The 12,022-nt window shown below is 35.4% G+C and overlaps 1 long non-coding RNA gene across 3 annotated transcripts in view; it reads right to left on the minus strand.

Moving 5' to 3' along the window:
* Window positions 1–12,022, minus strand: part of LOC147917320 (uncharacterized) — a 62,710-nt gene that overhangs the window by 14,136 nt on the left and 36,552 nt on the right. The window lies entirely within an intron of this gene.

The following is a 12,022-nucleotide window of genomic DNA, read 5'->3' on the forward strand; positions in this document are numbered from 1 at the left end:
AAAGACAGTTTGCAAATCAGGAGCACTCAAACCAAAACACGGAATGAGGCTCAGGGGTACATTGTTATAAAGCAGCTGATATAATAAGAAGACAGTGACTGTTTATTCTTCACAGGGATTGGTCATAATATTAGAATTTTCTTAAGTGATAGGGAATTGGTTAGTAGTTACTTCACATCAACCTTGGGAAACGGTTCAAATTTTGCTTCTGATTTCTAGAAGCATAAGCAAGAAATGAACAAGGTCAAGATAGTCTTGCAAAATCAGCTGAATTTAGCTTTGCTGGTATGCCTAAACTGGTTTTGTCTGCTCAGGGAATTTTCAAGGTTGGTCTCCACTTGTTTTTGATTTTAACACAACTATATGAGTGAGCAATTTTAGAAGTAAATCTTCCAGCCTCAGTAAATAAACTCTGATGACCCCAATCACAGCTGACACAAAAATTGCAGCATCGTAAGAGACATCCCAAGACAGAAGCATGCCGCAAAGATACTCTCAAAGTCCTGACCAACAGGAACTCTGAAATAGTAAATATTTTCTGTGTTTTAGGATCCTAAATTTTAAATTAATTGATTTTGCAGCAAAATGTAAATAATACAACCATTCTTCCTAAAATCTCCAGCTCTGAATCTCAGGTCAACAGGCTATATCAACCGCCACACCTCATTATTGTTATCATCTGCCTAGCCCCAGGATACCACTGGTCATTTTCTAATGATTTTGGCTACTATCTCCTTGTCACTCTTTCAAATATCACTCCAGCCATAATTCTTCTAAGTTTCAATATATATGGTGATAACTTTTCCAACACTCTACCCCTTCAGTTTCTTGAACTCTGCTCCTCTAATTATTTTGTCCATATCCCTATTTCAGCCACTTACTACCATGGTCCTACCATAGAACTTAGAATTGTCAATTATTGTGATTTTTCTATAATTTCAATTTCATGTATCCTACTCTGTGGTCACCAGTTTCTCTCTTCTAGATCACTCCCTCTAGTGCCCAAATGCTCACAATTCTTTAACTTCTTTTAGATCTGTAATTTATGATTCCCCCAGACATTCTTCTGTCCTTCACTCTTTTGGTGAGCCTAAGATCTGGTTTGCACCCGGGTACCACTTCAAAAAAAGTTCTTGTGAAGGTCAACAATGATCTCTCATTGCTTAATCCAATGGTAAGGTTTCACATTTCCTCATCTCTCATCTCAAACTTTTCATGACCTTTGATACAACTGATCACTCCTTCTTCCTTGATGTACTTTCTTATTTTATTTCCAGAATGCCAGACTTTCTTGGTTTTCCTCCTATCTCGTTAGTTGTTCTTTCCAAGTCTTTTTTGGTGGTTTCTTCTCTTTTACTTGAACTTCTACTGTTGAAATTCTTTAGAGTTCTGTTACTGTTATTATTTTCTATCTATGCTTTATTTTATGGTGATCTCATCCATTCTAACAATTTTAATATCATCTCTTTGTGTGTGTGTGTGAGGAAGATTAGCCCTGAGCTAATATCCGTTGCCAATCCTCCTCTTTTTGCTGAGGAAGATTGGCCCTGGGCTAACATCTGTGCCCACCTTCCTATACTTTATATGGGAGGCTGCCACAGCATGGCTTGATAAGCAGTGTGTAGGTCTGCACCTGGGATCCAAACCTGTGAACCCTGGGCCACCAAAGCAGAGCACGTGAACTTAACCACTACTCCACCGGGCCGGTCCCTTAATATCATCTCTTGTTGACAAATTCCAAGTTTATTTCTCCAGCCCAGGCTTCTCTTGAACTCTAAACAAATATCCACCTACCTACTCCACATTTGAAGTCAGATGTGTAAAAGATTTCTCATACTCAACACATAAAAAGCTGAATTCACAAGATTTTCTTGCTCCACTTACAGCTCACTTCTTCTCCATTGATGGCTAATCATCCTCCCATTTGATCTGGCCAAATATTTTAGAACCATAATTGTGTACTCTTTTTCTCTGTCACACCATATCCAATACATTAGCAAATCCTATATTCTGTACTTTAAAAATATACACAAAATATCTCCAATCTCATTATTGCTACCACCTGTTCATAGATGCCATTATCTCTCACAGCATCCCTGATTCTTCCCTGCGTCCCTTTAACCTGTACTTAACAACAGCCAGAGTTATTATCTACACATGTCAGTCACATATCCTCTTGGCTATCTCTTTTACCCTCTTAAGTCTTTGCTCAAATTTCACCGTTTGGGTGAGGCATATTTTAACTCTATCTGATATTGCATTGTGTCACCACTTCCCTCCCACTTTCTCTTATCCTGATCTGTGTTTTATATCTTCTATGATATTCATCACTTTCTAACATAATCATGCAATTTTCTTATGTTCTTCTTATTTGCTGTTCTTTTCCCCCGACAAAAATAATACTGTAAGCTCCATAGGGACAGGGACCATTTGTGTTATTTAACATTGGTCTGTCCCAAGTATCTAAAATGGTTACTGTCAAAAAGTAAATAATACATAAATATTTAAAATAAATTAATAAAAGTACTACAAGTCAAACTGAAATGTTGCTAACTTTGTATTTAGAATGTAATCTTGCTGTGTAAATACACACAATAGAAATGGCTAAAAGACTGAAAATACATGTTAAGCATTAAAATCAATAATCTAGAAAATAGGAAAATAAACTGAGTAAAAAAGCCAAAGTTAATACAATAGAAACAAAGCTATTTCTCTGAAAATATTAATAAAATAGGCAAACTTCTTACAAGCAAAATCAATAAAATTGAGGGGAGGTGTTCAAAGGTAATGTTAGGAATGAAAATGGAAACATAATTAGAGATACAATATGAATTACCAAAAAAAAGGAATATTGTGCACAATTTTATGCCAATGCCTTTTTGAAGACTGAGATGAAACAGATATTATCAAAATTTATTAAAGAACAAGAAAACCTGACTATACCAATAGACAGAACAGAATGAAAACATAATCCAAAACCATTGACAAACAACAAAAAAGTTGGCTCAGACAATGAAAAGCTGAATTTACTAAATACTTTTGCAAATGAGTATCCCTATAAGATACAATAGAAGTAGATCTAAAGATAACCAAGTCATTTTCTGAGACTGGTATGACTGTCATAAACTAATAGCTTGCAAGTAAGAAAAAATACAGGGGGGCCAGCCTGGGGGCACAAGTGTGAAGTGCACGTGCTCCGCTGCGGTGGCCCGGGGTTCGCCGGTTCAGATCCCCAGCGCGCACTGACGCACCGCTTGTCAAGCCATGCTGTGGCGGCGTCCCATATTAAGTGGAGGAAGATGGGCAGGGATGTTAGCCCAGGGCCAATCTTCCTCATCAAAAAGAGAGGAGGATTGGCGGATGTTAGCACAGGGCTGATCTCCTCACAAAAAAAAAAAAACAAAGAAAAAGAAAAAGTATAGGGCTCATTTAATACTATTGATTTAAAATCCCAAATAAAATAGCCAAAAAATCAAGCCATGTAACATAAAACCAATCTACTCCAAGTAGTAGAGGTTGGTTCAAACATGCAGGCATGCTTCATCTTGAAAAAAAATGGTTACAAAGGAAAATTTTTATTCAATCAGAAAAAATTTAGAAACAATCCATCATTTATTCATGATAGAAATGCTTAGAACACAAGAAGTGGAAGCAAATATCTTAACCCCCCAAAAATATGTCAAAAGCTTCGGCAAATATAATACCTAATTTAGAAATTCTAGAAGCCAATTAATTAATCAAGGTCCAAGTCAGGACAAGAATACCAGCTCCAGAGAAACTCTTGCATGTTACTGCAAACATAAATATACTAAATATATTTTCACAGGTGAACAAAAGACTAATATACAGCATAGGAAAAATAATGTATATGCTTCATAAAATGAAATTAATCTGTACACTACAACATGGATTGATGTTGAAAGCATAACAACAGCAAAAGTATGTAAAACACGTATATTTTATGAATCAGTATATTAAATCAATAAAATTATGTAAAAGACCTCTATTCAAATTGTTACTCATAGTTTGTTGCATCACTAAAAATTATATATACTTCTACTTTTTTATTTCAAAAGGTATCAATGTTTATTCATTCATAAATACTTTACTTTAGGCTTAGTGCTTTGTAGTGTCAAATTCCATCCAGAGGGTTATACCAGCTTACATTTCCACCAGCAACATTGAGAATGACTAACAGCACAGCCTCACCCACAGACTCTTTTTTCACATTTTTTTCCAATTTGATAGTATCTCATTGTTTTGATTGTATTTCTTTAAAATCGAATGAGTTTGAAATGTTTTCATATTTTCAAAATTGTTTTTATATCTTTTTTGCTGAATTGCCTGTTCATATCTTTTTCTCTTGTTTTCAATCAGGGTTTTGCTCTTTGATGCATCTTTTAAGGTTTTTTTTTACCTTAGGTTTTTCATTGGTTATTTTATGTTGATTTTCACAATACAAAAGCTTTTAAAAATTTTTTACATATTCAGATTCATTATTTTTTTTCTTGTTGCTTCTGGATTTTGTATTTATTTAGAAAGCCTTTCCCTGCACTGAGATTTAAGAGAATTTAACCTATATTTCCTTGTAATGTTTCTATGGCTTCATTTTATTTTTTTACATTTGTATCCCTAATCTAATTGGAATTTTTTCTTTATGCATGATGTGAGATGTGGATACGTTTTCTTATTAAATATGACTATGAAGTTGTTTAAGCATTTTAATTAAAAGTTAGAATTAGCCAAAGAAATCTTGAGAAAGAAGAACAAAGCTGGAGGAAGCACACTTCCTGATTTTAAACTATATTACAAACCTATAGTAATCTGAATAGTATGGTATTGGCTTAAAAAAAGACATATAAATCAATGGAACAGAATAGAGAGCTCAGAAATAAACCCACACATCTATGGTCAATTAATTTATGACAAAGGAACCATAATATACAACGGGGAAAGGACAGCCTCTTCAATAAACAGTTTTGGAAAACTGGACATCCACATAAAAAAAAGAATGAAAATAGACCACTGTCTTACACCATACACAAAAATCAACTCAAAATGGGTTAAAGACTTGAATGTAAGACCTGAAACCATAAAACTCCTAGAAGAAAACATAGGCTGTATGCTCCTTTATATAGGTCTTGGCAAGGATTTTTTGGATTTGACATCAAAAACAACAAAAGCAAAAGTAAACAAGTGGGACTAATCAAACTAAAAAGCTTCTGCACAGCAAAGGACACCAACAACAAAATGAAAAGCCAACTTGTGGAAGGGGAAAACATACTTGCAAATCATACATGTGACGGGGTTAATATCCAAAATACATAAAGAACTCATACAACCCTATACCAAAAAAACATATAACCCAACTAAAAAATGGTCAGAGGATCTGAATAGACATTTTTCCAAAGAAGACATACGGATGGCCAACGGGTACATGAAAAGATGCTCAACATCATTAATCGTCAGGGAAATGCAAATCAAAACCATAATGAGATATCACCTCACACTTGTTAGAATGGTTATTATCAAAAAGACAAGAAATAACAAGTGCCGGAGAAGATATGGAGAAAAGGGACCCTTGTGCACTGTTGGTGGAAATGTAAATTGATGCAGCCACTATGGAAAACAATATGGAAATTCCTCAAAAAATTAAAACAGGAACTACCATAGGATCCAACAATTCCACTTCTGGGTGTTTATCTGAAAGAAATGAAAACACTAACTTGAAAAGATATCTTTATCTCCATGCTTATTGCAGCATTATTTACAATAACCAAGACATGAAAACAACCTAAGTGTTCATCATTGAATGAATGGATCAAGAAGATGTGGTAGATATAGATATAGATGATACAGATACAGATAGATAGATATAGACATATAGATATAGATATAGATATAGATATAGATATAGATATAGATATAGGTATAGGTATAGATATAGATATAGACAGATAATGGAATATTATTTGGCCATAAAAAAGAAAAGTCTGCCATTTGTGACAACATGGATGGACCATGAGAGCATTACGCTAAGTGAAGTAAGGAAGACAGAGAAAGACATATACCATATGATCTCACTTATATGTGAAATAAAAAAAAAAAATGAAAAACAAAAAAACAAACTCATAGATACAGAAAACACATTGTTATTTGCCAGAGTTGGGGTATAGTGGGTGGGTGAAATGGGTGAAGGGGTCAAAAGGTACAAACTTCCAGTAATTAGACACTAAGTCCTGAGGATGTAATTTACAGCATGGTGATGACAGTTATTAATACTGTATTGTATATTTGAAAGTTGCACAGAGTAGATCTTAGAAGTTCTCATCACAAGAAGAAAAAGCGTGTAACTATGTGTGGTGATGGATGTTAACTAAACTTATTGTGGTGTTAGTTTGGTAATATATACATAGATCGGATCATTATGTTGTGCACCTGAAACTAATATATTATATGTCAATTATATCTCAATGAAACAAAAGGAAAAAATCCAAATTATATCAGACCTAAAGAAAACACTGGAACTATATTGTTTAAGTAACTGGGACCTGCATCCCACCTAATATGAAAGGACAAAGAAAAAATGGGGAGAGAGAATAAAGTTTCAATCAAACCACTGTGTAGATAAATAACCTCCTAGGCTCAATATTCCAAATTTGCTTTGGTGCAAAGGTGGTGGTTTGGGGATTAGGAAAGAGTATATAATAATTCTTATTAGAAAAAAAAGAGTCCATGGTTGACATCTCGTATCTGCTCAGAGATGAGACACCTAAAAAGAGCGTTGATTCCAACCTACAGGGAAAAAAAGCCAGCCAAACTACAAATTCACAGCTCTCCTTGAGTCTATCTAAGCACTGAGGTTGCAGGGCAACCAACTAACACAAAGACTAACGAGATGCCTGCAGGAAGAGACTGGACACAAGCAATGGCTTGTGAGGCAACTGGATACCAAATGAGTTTGCTTAGCATGTTTTGCGAATTGGTGGACATCAGAAGTACATTGGTGAGGGAGTGTGAAGCTCCTGGGGGCTACAGAAATTGGGGGAGTCCACATCCTCCTCAAGGTTTTCTCCTTGAACTCCACTGAGTGTTCACAGAAAGTACTCAATAAACTTATAAGAAAATGTCATTTATGTTGCAGACCTAGAGCAAGAGAGTGGCAGCTATGGTGGGAAGGGCATAAAATTCAATTAGTTCCTTTCTTTCTTTTTTTTTTTTTGTGAGGAAGATCAGCCCTGAGCTAACATCCATGCCAATCCTCCTCTTTTGGCTGAGAAAGACCAGCCCTGAGCTAACATCTATTGCCAATCCTGCCCCCTTTTTTCCCCAAAGCCCCAGTAGATAGTTGTATGTTGTAGTTGCACATCCTGCTAGTTGCTGTATGTGGGACACGGCCTCAGCATGGCTGGAGAAGAGGTGCGTGGGTGCGCACCCGGGATCCGAACCCAGGCCGCCAGTAGCAGAGCGCACGCACTTAACCGCCAAGCCACGGGCTGGCCCCAATTAGTTCCTTTCTCCACTCTCTCCCTATGGAATAAAGTCTTAATATGTGGAGGTACCAGCAGGGTAAAAAACATGGTCACCATCGGGCACTGAAGTAAACATACTGCGTCTGAAGGAAAGGAACAGAAAAAAATTTAAAACCTGTCTCTGGAGGAGGGGTCGCTATGCAAGATGGACTCAGAAATACATCCAGAGAAGGGCAGGACACCGAACGAATAATAGCTGAGACACGGGGACTTGGTGCTTGTCCAAGACTAAAGCTAAATCAGAAAAACAAAGTACACGCTCCCCTCCACACCAGGCTGACAAGAGATGAATATTGCATTAGTCAGAGTTCTCCAGAGAAACGGAACCAATTGAGTGTGTACTCAGTACCTCAATATTGCAGAATTTTCTGATTAAGTTTTTAGCCACAGAACAGCTGATTTCTGCTTTGTCTGTCTGCTTCTTGCTCCCTGCACTTGCACTTTAGGGGTTTTCCAAAGCCTTATGGACATATTGCTTATAAAATAATAAGTTCATGCATGTTTTTATAGTTATTATTTTTTCATGATTGTAATGTCTGAAGTCCTGGCAACTTGGTGGTGCTGAACTGTATGTAATTTTCTCCCTGGCCCAAGGAGAACCCAGGAGGCTCTTGGTTACTACTTTCTCTTCACACTCTAAATATTTTACAGGAGTCAGCAAATGATCAAATTCTCTGAGGAGTAATAGCATTGGTGAATCTAGGGCTTCTTCAATGTCCTTATCTGTTCTCTGAGATCTTAGCCCCTTGATTTCTGGCTGTCTGATGTTTTCCGATGCCGTCAAACAGCTATTTGTTTTCAATTTTTTAACCTACGCTTTATAATTATTAGTGGTGGAGGTTTAGTCTCACATTTTGCTGAGGTCATTGATAATGTTTATTCTAACATCTGTTTAGATATTTTCTCTATGAAATTTTTGTTCTTGAGTATGAGATTCTTTGTTGGTTAAGTTTGTTGTATTATTGCTCTCTCATGCTGTACACTATTCTTAAATTTTGATGATTCTCAGATAAGTGCATATTTCATACCTTTTAACCTGTTTTGTATATGCTTATTGGTTTACAGTGTAGTTTTCCTTTATTAATTGTTACTGGGGCTGGTACATGTGTGTGTAGAGAGGTGAAAAATGGGACATACAGCTAAAGATGATATCGTTCATCTTACCTCCAATGATTGTGAGTTTATTGCTGAAATGTGGGCTGTAGTATCTGATCATCTAGAATCTTGATCTCCTCATGCCTATAGGATATAACCAAACCTGTGTCCTTGCCTCTTATAACCACAATTCTGAAATGACTGCTTATGACTAAAAGAATAAATGTGATATTGCTAAATTCTTGTTCTGGGAGGAGTTGAGCAGTGGGAAAAGATTTATTGTTATCATTTTGTGTGAATGATCCTAATACAATATTACCAGAAATAATTCTGTTACTCTAGTGGGCTGAATAGTGGTCCCCACAACGATATATCCAAGTCCTAATCCCCGGAATCTGTGAATATTATCTTGTTTGAAAAAAGGTGTTTAAAGATTTTATTAAGTTAAGGATTTTGAGATGAGATCATTCTAATTTATCTGGATGGGCACTAAATCCAATGACAAGTATTCTTAAAGGAGAAAGACACAGACAGAAGAAAAGACACAGAAACACTGAGCAGCAGGCAGTGTGAAAGCAAAGGCAGAGATTGGAGTGATGTGGCTACAGCCAAGGAATGCTGACAGCCACCAGAAGCTGGAAGAGGCAAAAAATGGATTATCCTCTGGAGCCCTCCTGGGGACTACAGCCCTGCCAATACCTTGATTTTGGACTTCTGGCATCCAGAACTATGAAAGAATAAATTTCTATAGTTCAAACTCCCCCCAAATTAGGGTAATTTTTATGGCACCCGTAGGAAACAATTGCCTTCGTCTTTCTAGCAGATATCACTTCTAGTTTTTGATTATCTGTGAAACCAGTTACAGATAATGTATGCTGTCCTATACATTTTATATTTCAATATTAAACCCAATCCATTTGCCATTTTTCAGAGATGCCACATGAAATTTGGGTAACTAAGTGTTTTTATCACTTAGAAACAGAGGAGAAGGCTGCCTACCACAATGCTCAATCCACTAACTTGAACCAATCCCCAACATATTCTGAATGTTCTCATTCTAATCTATTTAATTAACACAATTAATACACTAAAAAAAATTATTTAAAAATAATTTTGATTGCTAATATTCATTTTAATTTCTTAATGGTTCATTTTCATTTCAATTAAATTGCTTGAATCAAAAAACAAATTATTATAAAACATAAAATAAACACTATAACATCTAATTTTCCATTCTAGTGTATCTTCCTTTTTATTTGTAATTCATATTCAAGTTATTTCAGCCCTGTACGGAATAAATGAAAAATTATAAGGTAAATAATATTGTGGATAAAGGATATGGCTATTAGACTATTCGATTTAATGGAAATTTGTTTGGGAAGAGATTTCTAACAGAATTGATACGAAAGTGTTAGAAAATTTTAATAAGTTTCACTTAAATTGCTTTAATTGCCAATGCAAAAACAAGGGATAAAAATTAAAGTAGTAAATTATTTTCACTTAAAATCACTGGAATTAATTTCCAGGGGGATTTATATTATTTAGACCTTTTTTAAAGTTTCATTTCACACACTGGAGTTTTGAGAGCTTTGATTTTTAAATACATGACAGATAGGAGCCAGCCTTAGAAGACCGTGCTTTGACGCTATAAATCAGTCATGTTGCACACACTGAGATTTATCATCATTTACAGGCATTTTACACTCCTGCGAGAGGTTTAAAGCATGATTATTAACACTTGTATTATAGACTTTGAAGAAGCCCCTAGGGTTTGTCAGTCAGTTATGCAAGTTGAAACAGTAAATAACCACCTCAATTGCTAGCATAGAAAAGACAGGTTATTTTTGTAGAGTTTAACCATCAAGTCAAAATTATTGGTCTCATGATAGAAGTTTGTCTTATAATTAAGCTTATCATCCTGTGACCTTGGATGCTGATTGTCCAATTGATGTTGAAAGCAGCTGCTGATTCAGAAGTTCCAGGTGGCGCAGAGTAGATTGTTACAGTGAAAACCACTAAAAGACTCTGCCTGTTTCAGAGTCTTAAAATCCATACACTAACATAAACAAATGATTCTTAGCTATTCTAAATGCTTAAGTGCGTGGAAAGGAAGAATTTTAGTAAGGAAAATGATTATCCTTAGACTATTATCTGGGCCTTTTTCTTAACCCTTGGGGATTACTAGAAAGGGTTGAAGTGTTATTAAGTGAAAATTTACAATACCTTCAGCAGAGATGGAGAATTAAGCTCCATTAGCCTTGTTTCAAAATAAGGCTTTATATCATATTAAAGAGTGAATGAACATATTTCAAAATTATACTTTAAAAGAGTTTGTTTCGGAGAAGCATGAGATCATTAAACAAACACTTAGTGTTCTGACTTGTAAACACTTTCTTGATCTTTAATTTCATGTTTACAGACCATTTTTCTAGAAGCCTGGAGCCTGTCACATATGGTGGACAAAGACGAAGAAAATGAATCTCTTGGGAAACTGGCATAGATGATAGATATCAATTGTTAAACATGGAACAAGAAAGTCTGTACACATAGATCATAAAATTTTACATATATGGTTTGAATACAAAAATAACTAACTTAACTAAATCCTTACTTAAGGAATAGTATAGTAACTGAAAAATTAATTCCACAGACCAACTCCCGAACTTTAACCATCATCAGGTCTTAATCGGACATGTACCTGATACTCCATTTTCCTTGCTGGTCGGAGCTAATACAGTTTAGTAGCTTAACTCTGGCGTAAGTCCATAATGAGGCTGGTAATGAGGTCCCAGCAGGTGAGCGGGGCTCTCCTGGCTCTCATGTGCCTGAACCAACCACACACAGTGTACTGCTCTTCCCAAGTGCTTCTCTCCACCTGCTGTGTAAGCAACTAATAATGTAAGATCACCACAGCACAGGTCCTTTGTACTTTACATCTCCCTGTTCCCTAAAATGACTGTTGCTCCTATCAGTACTTTAGTCTGAAATATATTTTGCAGCTCCATATGGGTTATAGATATTTAAGGTGAAGCTCAGATGCAGAAGCCTTGACAAATATGCCCTAATTTAAAGCTTTTATGTTTTGTTTTTCAAATATAAGGGGACAACTTAGAGACTTACAATATAGACTAGAGATCATATGTAATATATGATCATATTTTGACATGTAGAGATCATATGTCAAAAAATATATACTTGTTATATAGTAAATGATAGTGAGTGTTGTGAGCTGTTTTGTCACAGTTATTATTTTTATTATTCCATTCTGGCTTAGTAATATTTAGAGATTTAATATTTAGATATCTTTGTATATTAATTAATCACATTTTTATAAAGTGAATGTTGTTAGAAATTTCTGATAAAATGATCAAAGGATTTATCATTTATCACAGACT

This window comes from Ceratotherium simum, chromosome 4 (assembly GCF_057802395.1).
Source record: "Ceratotherium simum simum isolate JZ-2026a chromosome 4, ASM5780239v1, whole genome shotgun sequence".
NCBI classification, from domain to species: Eukaryota; Metazoa; Chordata; class Mammalia; order Perissodactyla; family Rhinocerotidae; genus Ceratotherium; species Ceratotherium simum.